Raw genomic sequence first — 12139 nt, 5'->3', positions numbered from 1 at the left:
GGGGACAAAGATGGTACTTTTGGAGAAATGTCCTCTTGTCTGATGAAACAAAAATAGAACTGTTTGGCCATAATGACCATCGTTATGTTTAGAGGAAAAGGGGGAAGCTTGCAAGCCGAAGAACACCATCCCAACCGTGAAGCATGTGGGTGGCAGCATCATGTTGTGGGGGTGCTTTGCTGCAGGAGGGACTGGTGCACTTCACAAAATAGATGACATCATGAGGCAGGAAAATTATGTGGCTATATTGAAGCAACATCTCAAGACATCATTAAAGCTTGGTCGCAAATGGGTCTTCCAAATGGTCAATGACCCCAAGCATACTTCCAAAGTTGTGGCAAAATGGCATAAGGACAACAAAGTCAAGGTATTGGAGTGGCCATCACAAAGCCCTGACCTCAATCCTATAGAAAATGTGTGGGCAGAACTGAAAAAGTGTGTGTGAGCAAGGAAGCCGACTAACCTGACTCGGTTACACCAGCTCTGTCAGGAGGAATGGGCCAAAATTCACACAACTTATTGTGGGACGCTTGTGGAAAACTACCTGAAATGTTTGACCCAAGTTAAACAATTTAACAGCAATGCTACCAAATACTAATTGAGTGTATGTAAACTTCTGACCTACTGGGAATGTGATGAATGAAATAAAAGCTGAAATAAATCATTCTCTCTACTATTATTCTGACATTTCACATTCTTAAACTAAAGTGGTGATCCTAACTGACCTAAGACAGGGAATTTTTACTTGAATTAAATGTCAGAAATTGTGAAAAACTGAGTTTAAATGTATTTGGCTAAGGTGTATGTAAACTTCCCGACTTCAACTGTATATCTCACTTCCCTCATCAACTCCTCCCTGACCACTGGCTGCATCCACTCGGACTTCAAAATGGCTTGAGTCTCTCCCCTCCTCAAGAAGCCAACAATAGACCCCTTTGACGTCAAAAACTATAGACAGGCATCCCTTCCTTTTCTTTCCAATAACACTTGAGCGTGCTTCCTCTGACCAACTCTCTTATTATCTCTCCCAGAACAATCTTCTTGACCCTAACCAGTCAGGATTCAAGACGGGTCACTCAACCGAGACTGCTCTTCTCTGTGTTACGAAGGCTCTCTGCACTGCCAAAGCTAACTCTGTCTATCCTCTGTTCTCATCCTCCTTATCCATATTAGATCTCATCATCTTTCTTTCCCTCTGATACTGCCTACACTGTAGCAATACATGCTCCACGGTCTCTGTTTCCTGTGCAATAATCACAATAGTCTTATTCAACCGGCTGTGTCTCACCCTTAATCTAGTAAAAAATTGCCTCCTCTCTTCTGTCCCTTTCTGCCGTCCTCCCCGACTTTCCTCTGTGCTTTTAAATAAATGCCTGCCCTTAGTATCTCTTTTCCATTGCTCCTGTCATCTCTGCACCGTCACTGTCCATATCAGGCTTTTTGCCTCTGCTTTGCTCATTGAAATTTCAACATCCCCACTACTACGTGCTTGTTTAGGCAGTACATCAACTGTCTTGTTCCCCTCCACCCCCACATGGGCTGGGATCCAAGTAAATCTTATCTGTATACCCATCTGTCTAATCTTGCCATGGGTTTGTAGTACCTCAAAGCAGGTCTTGTCTGTTACGTGACCTAAAGGACTGCAGACTCATCAACACTGCACATGAATCAGAGCAAATAACTACTTCTGTCTGTCTTGACTTCCTCCACCCACTGCAAGGCCAACAGTATGGCCATCAGCTCCGCCATATATACAGCCAGATGATCTGTAACACGTTTTCTGACTTCCACTACAAATGCTGACCCAGTACGTCCTGTCCTTGGATCTTTTGATCCATCTGTGTAAATGGCCACAAAATCCTGATACACAGTATCCAGACTTCTCTTAAACAAATCAGATGGATCAACACCCTCCCTATCTTTCTGTAGTCTCTCCAACACTTTTAGATCAACTACTGGAGGTGGGAGGGGCCATGGTGGATTTACAGGAATAGCTACCGTTGGACAAAACTTCCCATCTCCACAAAAGTCCCATCTCTTTCGCCTGGGTATTACCCCACCCACACAAAGCTTGTATTCTGTTCTAGCTCATGTTCCTAGCAAGCCTGTGAAATCCCTTTCGTAAGATGAGACACCCCATGTCCCTGTAGGTTGACCCAATAATTAATTGCCAGCTGCTGTCTCCTAATCTGCAATGGCATATACCAGCATCTCCACCTGTAGCGCAGCCACTGGAGAGGTCCGAAACGCCCCACTACATATTCTGAGCCCTTGCCCCTGTATGACATCTAGCCTTTCCAATTAGGTCCGGCCTTCGAACCATACGCTTTACTGCCATAGTCTATTACAGATCGGATCAATGCAACATACATGGTCATCAATGAGGAACGCCTAGCCTCCCCACTTCTTCCCCGTCAGACAGCGCATCACATTTAGCACGTTCTTACACTTTCCCACCACTCTTTCAATGCGTTCTACCAAGTTTGGTCTGGTGTCAAAATATACCCCGAGGAACCTAAATGACCCCACCCGCTCCAAGTTTCTCCCTTATAACCTCAAACATACCTCATCTCCCACCTTCCTCCTGGTAGAGAACACTGTCTGAGTTTTCTCTACAGAGAACCTGAATCCCCACATGAATGCCCACCGCTCTACCTCATCATTTGCTCTATGTACCTTCCTGACTATGCATGGCTTCTCTTCCATAAGGCCCCGTCATCTGCAAATAGTTACCTCCCAATATCCATCTGTACTTGAGAGTAAACATTATTGGTCATGATTGAGAACAACAGAGGACTAATCACGCTCCCCTGCGGTGTACCGTTATCCACCAGGTAGCTAGCTGCCTGGTATATACTTCCCAACCCTCACCGGGATAGAAGTTCCAAACAGGAAATCCTTTATCTAGTTGTACGTTCTTCCTCCTACCCCCATAATATCAAGCTTAATTAACAACCCCTCCTTCCACATCACATCATGCACCTTCTCCACATAAAAAAGACAGCTACAACAGTCTCCTTGTTCACCGGAGTCTTCCTGACCTCTGCTTCTAAGCAGAGCACTGGGTCCATAGTTCCCCTACCCTTCCTGAACCCACTCTGATGTGTCGATACTAGCCCCCTGCTCTCCAGGAAGTAAGTTAGCCTCTACATAATCATGCGTTCCATAATCTTACATACATGTGATTTTAAAGCTTTTGGCCGATAGCTTGTTGGCCTCGTTGGGTCCTTCCCGGGCTTCCGGATTGGTACCACTACGGCCTCCTTCCAGCTTCCTGGTAGTTTCCACTCCTCCCACACTCTGTTGTACAACACCAATACCTTATCCAGTGCCTCATCACTAAGATGTGGTAACATAGCACACCTCAGCTTTGAAGTTAACCCAGCCTTACTTATTGCCCTTTTCATCTCTGCCATGGTACATGGTGCATTCAAAGCAGCATTTATGTCCTCCCTCCTATCCAGGTGCCCCTCCCTCATTCTCCCTCTGACCCTCCTCTGACAAATTTTCAGAGCTATGCACTTCGACAAACGATTTGGCCATCGTCTCTGCCTTCTCCTCATCTGTTACTGCCACATCCTTCCCACTCCTCAACACTGGATAATCCCACTCTCTTCTGACCCCTCTCGTCCTCTTAATCATCCCCCACACTTCTCCCACGGGTGTCGTCCTTCCAATTGTATCACAGAACCCGTCGCCAACGTGACCTCTTTGCCTGACGGATAGTTCTCCTCGCCTGGGCCTGCTTATACTGAATCAGATGTTGGAAGTTATGCATCCTGGTCAGTAATCTAAATGCCCTGTTCCTACTGCTCACCATTGCCCCTCACTCCTCCAACCATGGGACTGCTTTCCTCCTCCTCCTCCTTGAACTCATAGGTATTGCCTCAGCAGCTGCCGCAACTAGAGCTGTTCTCACCCAGTTATTCATACGATCCACATCCCCTCTCTTATCCACTTGAGCCATCACCCGTTCCCTCGGCTCCTGAAACTGATCCCACTTTGCCCTTCAAAACACCCACCTGCCTACTCCATCCACAGACACCTCCTCTTCCCTCCGGTCCTACTGTGCATACTATGGGGTAATGATCACCCCCTACAGTGGACTCCTCCCATACCTCACAGATTCCTGCCATTGCACTAGATACCAGAGTGAGGTTCAAGGCAGACTCTTTCTCTATGGCTACATCAATCCTGGTCCCACAGCCATCATTCAGGCACATCAGATCTTTCACTTCTTTCCGATTTTACATTGCTTGCTCATCCCCCTCCTCCCCCTATGTCTCTGTCCACACGAACCACTACATATCCCTGTATGATAAACTCCACAGTCGGTTTGAGCCATGTTTCCTGCACACAAATCACATCAGGCTTAGCTGGCATATCCACAATGAACTGCTTGAACTCCTGCCCACTAGCCAACAGGCTTCGAGCATTCCATTGTAGTACGACCACCATAACTAAGATCCAGTAATACATGACTCCCCCCTCAGATGATTGAGGGCATCTCAAACCTCTTCCCATGTCAACCCTGTCGTACTCGGACGTCTCCCAGCCGCTTTCACTATTAGCTGAATCCTCCCTGTTGTAGACCTCTACTTTGGCAGTTATATCGATAGCTCCTGCTTTGAATGTCACCAGCGTTCTCTTGTCTATGTATGCCATATCACCCAATCGCCTGCCCTGTAATCCCCGGTCTATATGTTCACGCCCACCGCACCTCTGATTCAGAGGGGTTGGGTTAAATGCGGAAGACACATTTCAGCTAAATGCATTCAGTTGAACAACTGACTAGGTATCCCCCTTTCCTTTTCCAAACCCATCTCTCCATTGAACCTGTATCTCCCTCGACCTGGACCACCCTCACTGCCTCAGCATATAACTCTCTTCTCTCCACTCTCACTTGTTGCACCTCCACTGCCTGCTTCATTGCCTCACACCCACCATATGCCACTCTATGAGCACCCCCCCACAGCTGCAGCACTTTGGTTGTACACCATCATTACACTTTTAATACTCCCCTCCGCATCTGGCACACCCCTTTTTGTCTCTAGAGGCTGTTGCCACATGCCCAAATCTCTGGCAGTTATAACATTTCAAAGGCTTCGGTTCATACACCCTCACATAATAACTCCTATATATCCTATGGTTACTGTATTTGGCAGTACCCTGTCCTTGAAGTGTAACAGAATAGACACGGTATATACCTTAACTCCAACCCTTGTTGCTTGCAATCTTTGAACATTCAACGGAATGCCTCCTCAAGTTGTCGCTTACCTCTTTAATGCTAACACTCGCAGGCACTCCTCTTATCACCCTTTTAAGACGCTGCTTCCCTGCTTGATCAGTTCAGTTGCTCGACATCACCTTACGCTTCCCTTTTTTTCCCTCTGTGCCATGTCCTTACAGAACACCAACAAGCTCCCATCTCTTAACACTTTAGCATGGACAACTTCCCACAATCAACTCTTTGATCACAGCCGTCAACCTTATTGGACTCATCGCCCCAACTCCCCCTTCCTCCCTAAACTTCGGAATCACTTTATGCTCCTCCTCACCTCCACGCTCCCCTCGCAACTTATCTCGCACTTCTTCAGCACTCTCTACCGCCGAACTTCTACTAGCATTGGACACAATGTTGCTCTCTTCAAATGTAGTTTTCTGCCATCTCTCTGCCTCCGTAAACCTCTCACTTCCCTTCAAACCCCTACTCCCTTTCTCTCCCCTTTTCTTTTTTCTACTCCCCCCTTTATTTCTACCGCTATGCTCCGTACTTGCTTCTCTTTCTTCTCCACCACTATCTCCTACCATATCTGACCCAGTCACAGCACACCCGTGCCGAACCGCTGCCACACCGAGTAAAGTTTGAATGTTTGTTTATCAACTATTGATACCAGAGCTCCGATCAACCCACATCCCAACAACCGTCGCCAGCAATTCCGTACACACTAAATGAATTCCCGTCAGAGATACTTTTGAGGAGATGGAAAAACTCCATTGGAATTGTCCGCTGGGTGTGAGGTTAGTTGGTAAGCCAATTTTTCTTATTTCTTTCCCCCCATCCTTTTTGAGTCACAAAGTGTAATGAATTCACACTCTAGAACAGCAGGTGGAAACACAGGGCTAGAAAAGAGAAATATGAACAGGGACCGGCTTCACATTCTAGTACAGTAGGTGGCGGTCTATGCACCTTTCATTTGGTTTTGGTCCGCTAATACAAATTTAAAGAAGACAAAACAGCAAAAAGGGGGAAGCTGACTGTACAGAGAGAAGGAAGTGAGACAGTGGATGGTGGTTGGAAAAGCGTTGCAGCTGCTTTATTAAGTGGGATGCACTGTTGAGCGCTACATCCCGAGGGGTTCGTGCTGATTGTACGGAGATTGTGACAGCCGGTTAAATGGTGTCCCTTGAGAAGGCAAGAACAAGATGAATGTCAGGAGAAGTGTGATATCATAAGGCGATGTATACTTGGAATACTGAGTAGGAATGGGGGTGAAAAAGAGAGGCAGAGGAGGTCGTAGCGAGAGGGAGGAAGCGGGTGAGCTCGAGTCGGTTATAAATGGCGGGAAAAAGGGAGATTGTTTGTTAAAGAAGAATGGTAGAAGGTGTAAGCAGAGTGAGCTGAAGACAGGAGGAGAAATGGAAGTGAATGAGGTTGAAGTGTCGGAAGTGATAGGTGTGGGGAAGTTCTTGGAGCCCGAGGCTCGCACCGAGGGTCAGGATAAAGATGAGTCTGTGACCGTTTTTTTTTGTTGGAAAAAGTGGACCCCTGCCTTTTGGCTGACCCATTTCTGGTTTCAGGGTGGGTGAAATCAGAGTTGGGTGCTGTGGAATTGGTGAGGGTATCCAGAAGTGGTCTTGTGATTATTGTTTGTGTTTCTGCTGGTCAAAGGGAGAAGGCATTATATGAATGGGGGAGAGAAATGTGAATTATTTTGCCTTCAAGAAAAGGGTGCCATTGAAAGGAGTGATTACTGGGGTAGCAGTAAATGTAAAAGTTGACCAACTGAAGGGGAAGATTCCCGTTGTTTGTGATGCTTGTCGTTCGGTGTGAAGCAGACAGGGTGGCGTGAGTGGTGAAACAGAAGAGTCGTCCTATTCTTTTAAGCTTTAATGTTGTCTTTTCCCAACAAAGTGATGTTAGGATATACACTACAGTTCAGAAGTTTGGGGTCACTTAGAAATGGCCTTGTTTTTGAAAGGAAAGCACATTTTTTTTGTCCATTTTAAAATAACTTCAAATTGATCAGAAATACAGTGTTGACATTGTTAATGTTGTAAATTACTATTGTAGCTGGAAACGGCTTATTCCATAAAACAAAATATCTACATAGGTGTATAGAGGCCCATTTATCAGCTACCATCACTCCTGTGTTCCAATGGCACGTTGTGTTAGCTAATCCAAGTTCATCATTTTAAAAGGCTAATTGATCATTAGAAAACCCTTTTTCAATTATGTTAGCACAGCTGAAAACTGTTGTTCTGATTAAAGAAGCAATAAAACGGGCCTTTCTTTAGACTACTTGCAATAGCATCAAATAGTCCCCGCGATATCCAACTGTTCAGGGAAGTCAGGAACCAATACACGCAGTCAGTCAGGAAAGCAAAGGCCAGCTTTTTCAAGCAGAAATTTGCTTCCTGTAGCTCTAACTCCCAAAAGTTCTAGGACACTGTAAAGTCCATGGAGAACAAGAGCACCTCCTCCCAGCTGCCCACTGCACTGAGGCTAGGTAACACGGTCACCACCGATAAATCCATGGTAATCGAAAACTTCAACAAGCATTTCTCAACGGCTGGCCATGCCTTCCTCCTGGCTACTCCAACCTCGGCCAACAGCTCCACCCCCCCGCAGCTACTCACCCATGCCTCCCCATTTTCTCCTTTACCCAAATCCAGATAGCAGATGTTCTGAAAGCGCTGCAAAACCTGGACCCATATAAATCAGCTGGGCTTGACAATCTGGATCCTCTATTTCTGAAACTGTCCGCCGCCATTGTCGCAACCCCTATTACCAGCCTGTTCAACCTCTCCTTCATATCATCTGAGATCCCCAAGGATTGGAAAGCTGCCGCGGTCATCCCCCTCTTCAAAGGGGGAGACACCCTGGACCCAAACTGTTACAGACCTATATCCATCCTGCCCTGCCTATCTAAGGTCTTCGAAAGCCAAGTCAACAAACAGATCACTGACCATCTCAAATCCCACAGTACCTTCTCCGCTGTGCAATCTGGTGTCCGAGCCAGTCACGGGTGCACCTCAGCCACGCTCAAGGTACTAAACAATATCATAACCGCAATCGATAAAAGACAGTACTGTGCAGCCGTCTTCATCGACCTAGCCAAGGCTTTCGACTCTGTCAATCACCATATTCTTATCGGCAGACTCGGTAGCCTCGGTTTTTCTAATGACTGCCTTGCCTGGTTCACCAACTACTTTGCAGACAGAGTTCAGTGTGTCAAATCGGAGGGCATGTTGTCCGGTCCTCTGGCAGTTTCTATGGGGGTACCACAGGGTTCAATTCTCGGGCCGACTCTTTTCTCTGTATATATCAATGATGTTTCTCTTGCTGCGGGCGATTCCCTGATCCACCTCTACGCAGACGACACCATTCTGTATACTTCTGGCCCTTCCTTGGACACTGTGCTATCTAACCTCCAAACGAGCTTCAATGCCATACAACACTCCTTCCGTGGCTTCCAACTGCTCTTAAACGCTATTAAAACCAAATGCATGCTTTTCAACCGTTCGCTGCCTGCACCCGCACGCCCGACTAGCATCACCACCCTGAATGGTTCCGACCTAGAATATGTGGACATCTATAAGTACCTAGGTGTCTGGCTAGACTGCAAACTCTCCTTCCGGACTCATATCAAACATCTCCAATCCAAAATCAAATCTAGAGTCGGCTTTCTATTTTGCAACAAAGCCTCCTTCACTCACGCCGCAAAACTTACCCTAGTAAAACTGACTATCCTACCGATCCTCGACTTCGGCGATGTCATCTACAAAATAGCTTCCAATACTCTACTCAGCAAACTGGATGCAGTTTATCACAGTGCCATCCATTTTGTTACTAAAGCTCCATACACCACCCACCACTGCGACCTGTATGCTCTTGTCGGCTGGCCCTCGCTACATGTTCGTTGCCAGACCCACTGGCTCCAGGTCATCTACAAGTCTATGCTAGGTAAAGCTCCGCCTTATCTCAGTTCACTGGTCACGATGGCAACACCCACCCGTAGCAAGCGCTCCAGCAGGTGTATCTCACTGATCATCCCTAAAGACAAAACCTCATTTGGCTGCCTTTTCTTCCAGTTCTCTGCTGCCTGCGACTGGAACGAATTGCAAAAATCTCTGAAGTTGGAGACTTATCTCCCTCACCAACTTTAAACATCTGCTATCTGAGCAGCTACCCGATCGCTGCAGCTGTACATAGTCCATCAGTATATAGCCCACCCTATTTATCTACCTCATCCCCATACTGTTTTTATTTTATTTACTTTTCTGCTCTTTTGCACACCAGTATCTCTATCTGCACATGTTCATCTGATCATTTATCACTCCAGTGTTAATCTGCTAAATTGTAATTATTTACTCCTATGGCCTATTTATTACCTACCTCCTCATGCCTTTTGCACACAATGTATATAGATTATTTTTTTTCCTACTATGTTATTGACTTGTTTATTGTTTATTGTTTACTCCATGTTTGGCTCTGTGTTGTTGTCTGTTCACACTGCTATGCTTTATCTTGGCCAGGTCGCAGTTGCAAATGAGAACTTGTTCTCAACTAGCCTACCTGGTTAAATAAAGGTGAAATAAAATAACAAATAAAATCTGGAGCATCAGCATTTGTGGGTTAGTGGTTAGAGCGTTGAACTAGTAACCGAAAGGTTACAAGTTCGAATCCCTGAGCTGACGAGGTACAAATCTGTCGTTCTGCCCCTGAACTAGGCAGTTAACCCACTGTTCCTAGGCCGTCATTGAAAATAAGAATTTGTTCTTTACTGACTTGCCTAGTAAAATAAAAATAAATAAATAGGCTCAAAGTGGCGAGAAACAAATAACTTTCTTCTGAAACTCAACAGTCTATTCTTGTTCTGAGAAATTAAGGCTATTCCATGTAAGAAATTGCCAAGAAACTGAAGATCTCGTACAACGCTGTGTACTACTCTCTTCACAGAACAGCGCAAACCGTCTCTAACCAGAATAGAAAGAGGAGTGGGAGGCCCCGGTGCACAACTGAGCAAGAGGTCAAGTACATTATTTTTTTAAATTATTTTTTTATTTTACCTTTTATTTAACAGGCAAGTCAGTTAAGAACAAATTCTTATTTTCAATGACGGCCTAGGAACAGTGGGTTACCTGCCTTGTTCAGGGGCAGAACGACAGATTTTTACCTTGTCAGCTCGGGGATTCGAACTTGCAAGCTTTCGGTTACTTGTCCAACGCTACCGCCTCATTAGTGTCTAGTCCTCAACTGGCAGCTTCATTAAATAGTACCAGCAAAACACCAGTCTCAAACATCAACAGTGAAGAGGCGACTCCGGGATGCAGGCCTTCTAGGTAGAGTTCCTCTGTCCAGTGTCCTTTTGGCCATCTTAATCTTTTATTTTTATTGGCCAGTCTGAGATATGGCATTTTCTTTGCAACTCTGCCTAGAAGGTCAGCATCACGGGGTCGCCTCTTCACTGTTGACGTTGAGACTGGTGTTAGGCAGCTGCAGTGGTATTTGGGTGTGCGAGACTATAACTCCTCTGATGTACAGGGTGTGGTAAGTGGTGGTGTCCCATCCTTTCAGATTGTTGGTCTGAGGTAGGACTACATAGATTTATATAATGGAGTTGGGTGGTATTTTTTAAAGTTTTTTTTTTGTGAGCGTAGTGTTCGATGGTAGGGTATTTGTTTATTCCTTTGTTTTTTCAAGCAAAGTACAAGGGAGTTGTACTCCAGTCTAGTAGGTGGCGGTAATGCAATATTTATTAGTTGCCAACCGCTGTTAAACTTCATCGAAGAAGAGCAAGTGCAGAGACGTGGGGGGGGGCATTGTTCGCTGCTGGCTAGGAACAAAGGGTTTGGCTCATTCACCACTTCTCAACAACTGTGTTGCTAAAAAAAAAACGCTACCCCGGAGGAGTAAAAATAACGCACCTGAGAAAATACTAATTATTGCCACTTTTTTGTTTTGCTTTTCGTTTTGTTTCGGAGGAGCACTGAAGTAACGGCTATTTTTTTAAGCTGAGCCTGAAGGTGCTTCAAATTGGGACAGCTAGCATTCAAGCTAGCCTGCTAACCGAGCAGTGGTGTTGGAAAAAAACCCCACCGCGTTTCGTTTAACCATTCGGTGCAGGTATGGTGGCTTGAAGTGTTCGCAATTAACTCTAGGTACTAGTCTTGTTGCAATTTTAAGTAGCAATGGATTATTAGGATGCAAACGTGAAATTTCGAATGCGGCTCGTGCAGCTAGCTATCGTACTTAGTTCCTTAACAGTTAACGTTAAATGGCTAACGCCACAGCTAGCTAACTTCACTGCCACTGGTCAACACAGGCAATCTTGCTGTTGTAGCTAGCATGCTATCAGCATCCAGTCAAACCTTGTGTTCAACTGATCTCACGCGTCAGTATTCCTCAAGATAAGACAATTAATGAAGACTTCATGTAGTTGGCTGCTAGCTTCTCAGCTCTGTCACTTCGATGTTTAACTAACGTAATCTGTACTAGGCTCATAATGCTGTCTTTCGGTGTGTTTAATTGAGCAAATGTCAATTGGCGATTGTTGTTTTGTTATTCAAATCTCGTTCTAATCAATCATAACCCCCAGCCTACACAGATAGAGTATAAGCTCATCCAAATCTCTTTGAGTGGAAAATTCAAAACAGGCCGTAGATCAGTTTCTCTAGCAGTAGAGGCAACTTCACCCATTCCAAGATAGGTCAATGGCGCTTTCATTGGATAGTGTGTGTCACCTGGGGAATATAGGAGAGGTTGTCTGTGACTCCTCTATATATGACATCTCTCAGACAGTGACATGATGCTCCTCCAGTGTTACTCTATGCTTCTGCCCCAGATCTCTGGAAGCTTGGACTGATGTCATCCATCTACATCTGTCATAAAGACAGGATTGACCCCAGAGTAGAG

The 12139-nt window shown here is 45.5% G+C and overlaps 1 protein-coding gene across 34 annotated transcripts in view; it reads left to right on the top strand.

Moving 5' to 3' along the window:
- Positions 1-12139, top strand: part of LOC139409590 (LIM domain-binding protein 1-like) — a 46947-nt gene that overhangs the window by 17595 nt on the left and 17213 nt on the right. The window contains exon 1 of one of the 34 annotated variants that reach the window (XM_071155086.1): positions 11009-11350. The exons of 32 other annotated variants lie outside the window; for them this stretch is intronic. The gene's annotated coding sequence lies outside the window, so the exon portion shown is untranslated. Of the gene's footprint in view, positions 1-11008; positions 11351-12139 lie in introns of those variants that run through there. One more of the 34 variants, XM_071155082.1, reaches the window with a different exon arrangement.

The sequence above is a fragment of the Oncorhynchus clarkii genome, chromosome 1 (assembly GCF_045791955.1).
Source record: "Oncorhynchus clarkii lewisi isolate Uvic-CL-2024 chromosome 1, UVic_Ocla_1.0, whole genome shotgun sequence".
NCBI lineage: Eukaryota > Metazoa > Chordata > Actinopteri > Salmoniformes > Salmonidae > Oncorhynchus > Oncorhynchus clarkii.
This window is presented reverse-complemented; position numbering and strand designations above follow the sequence as displayed.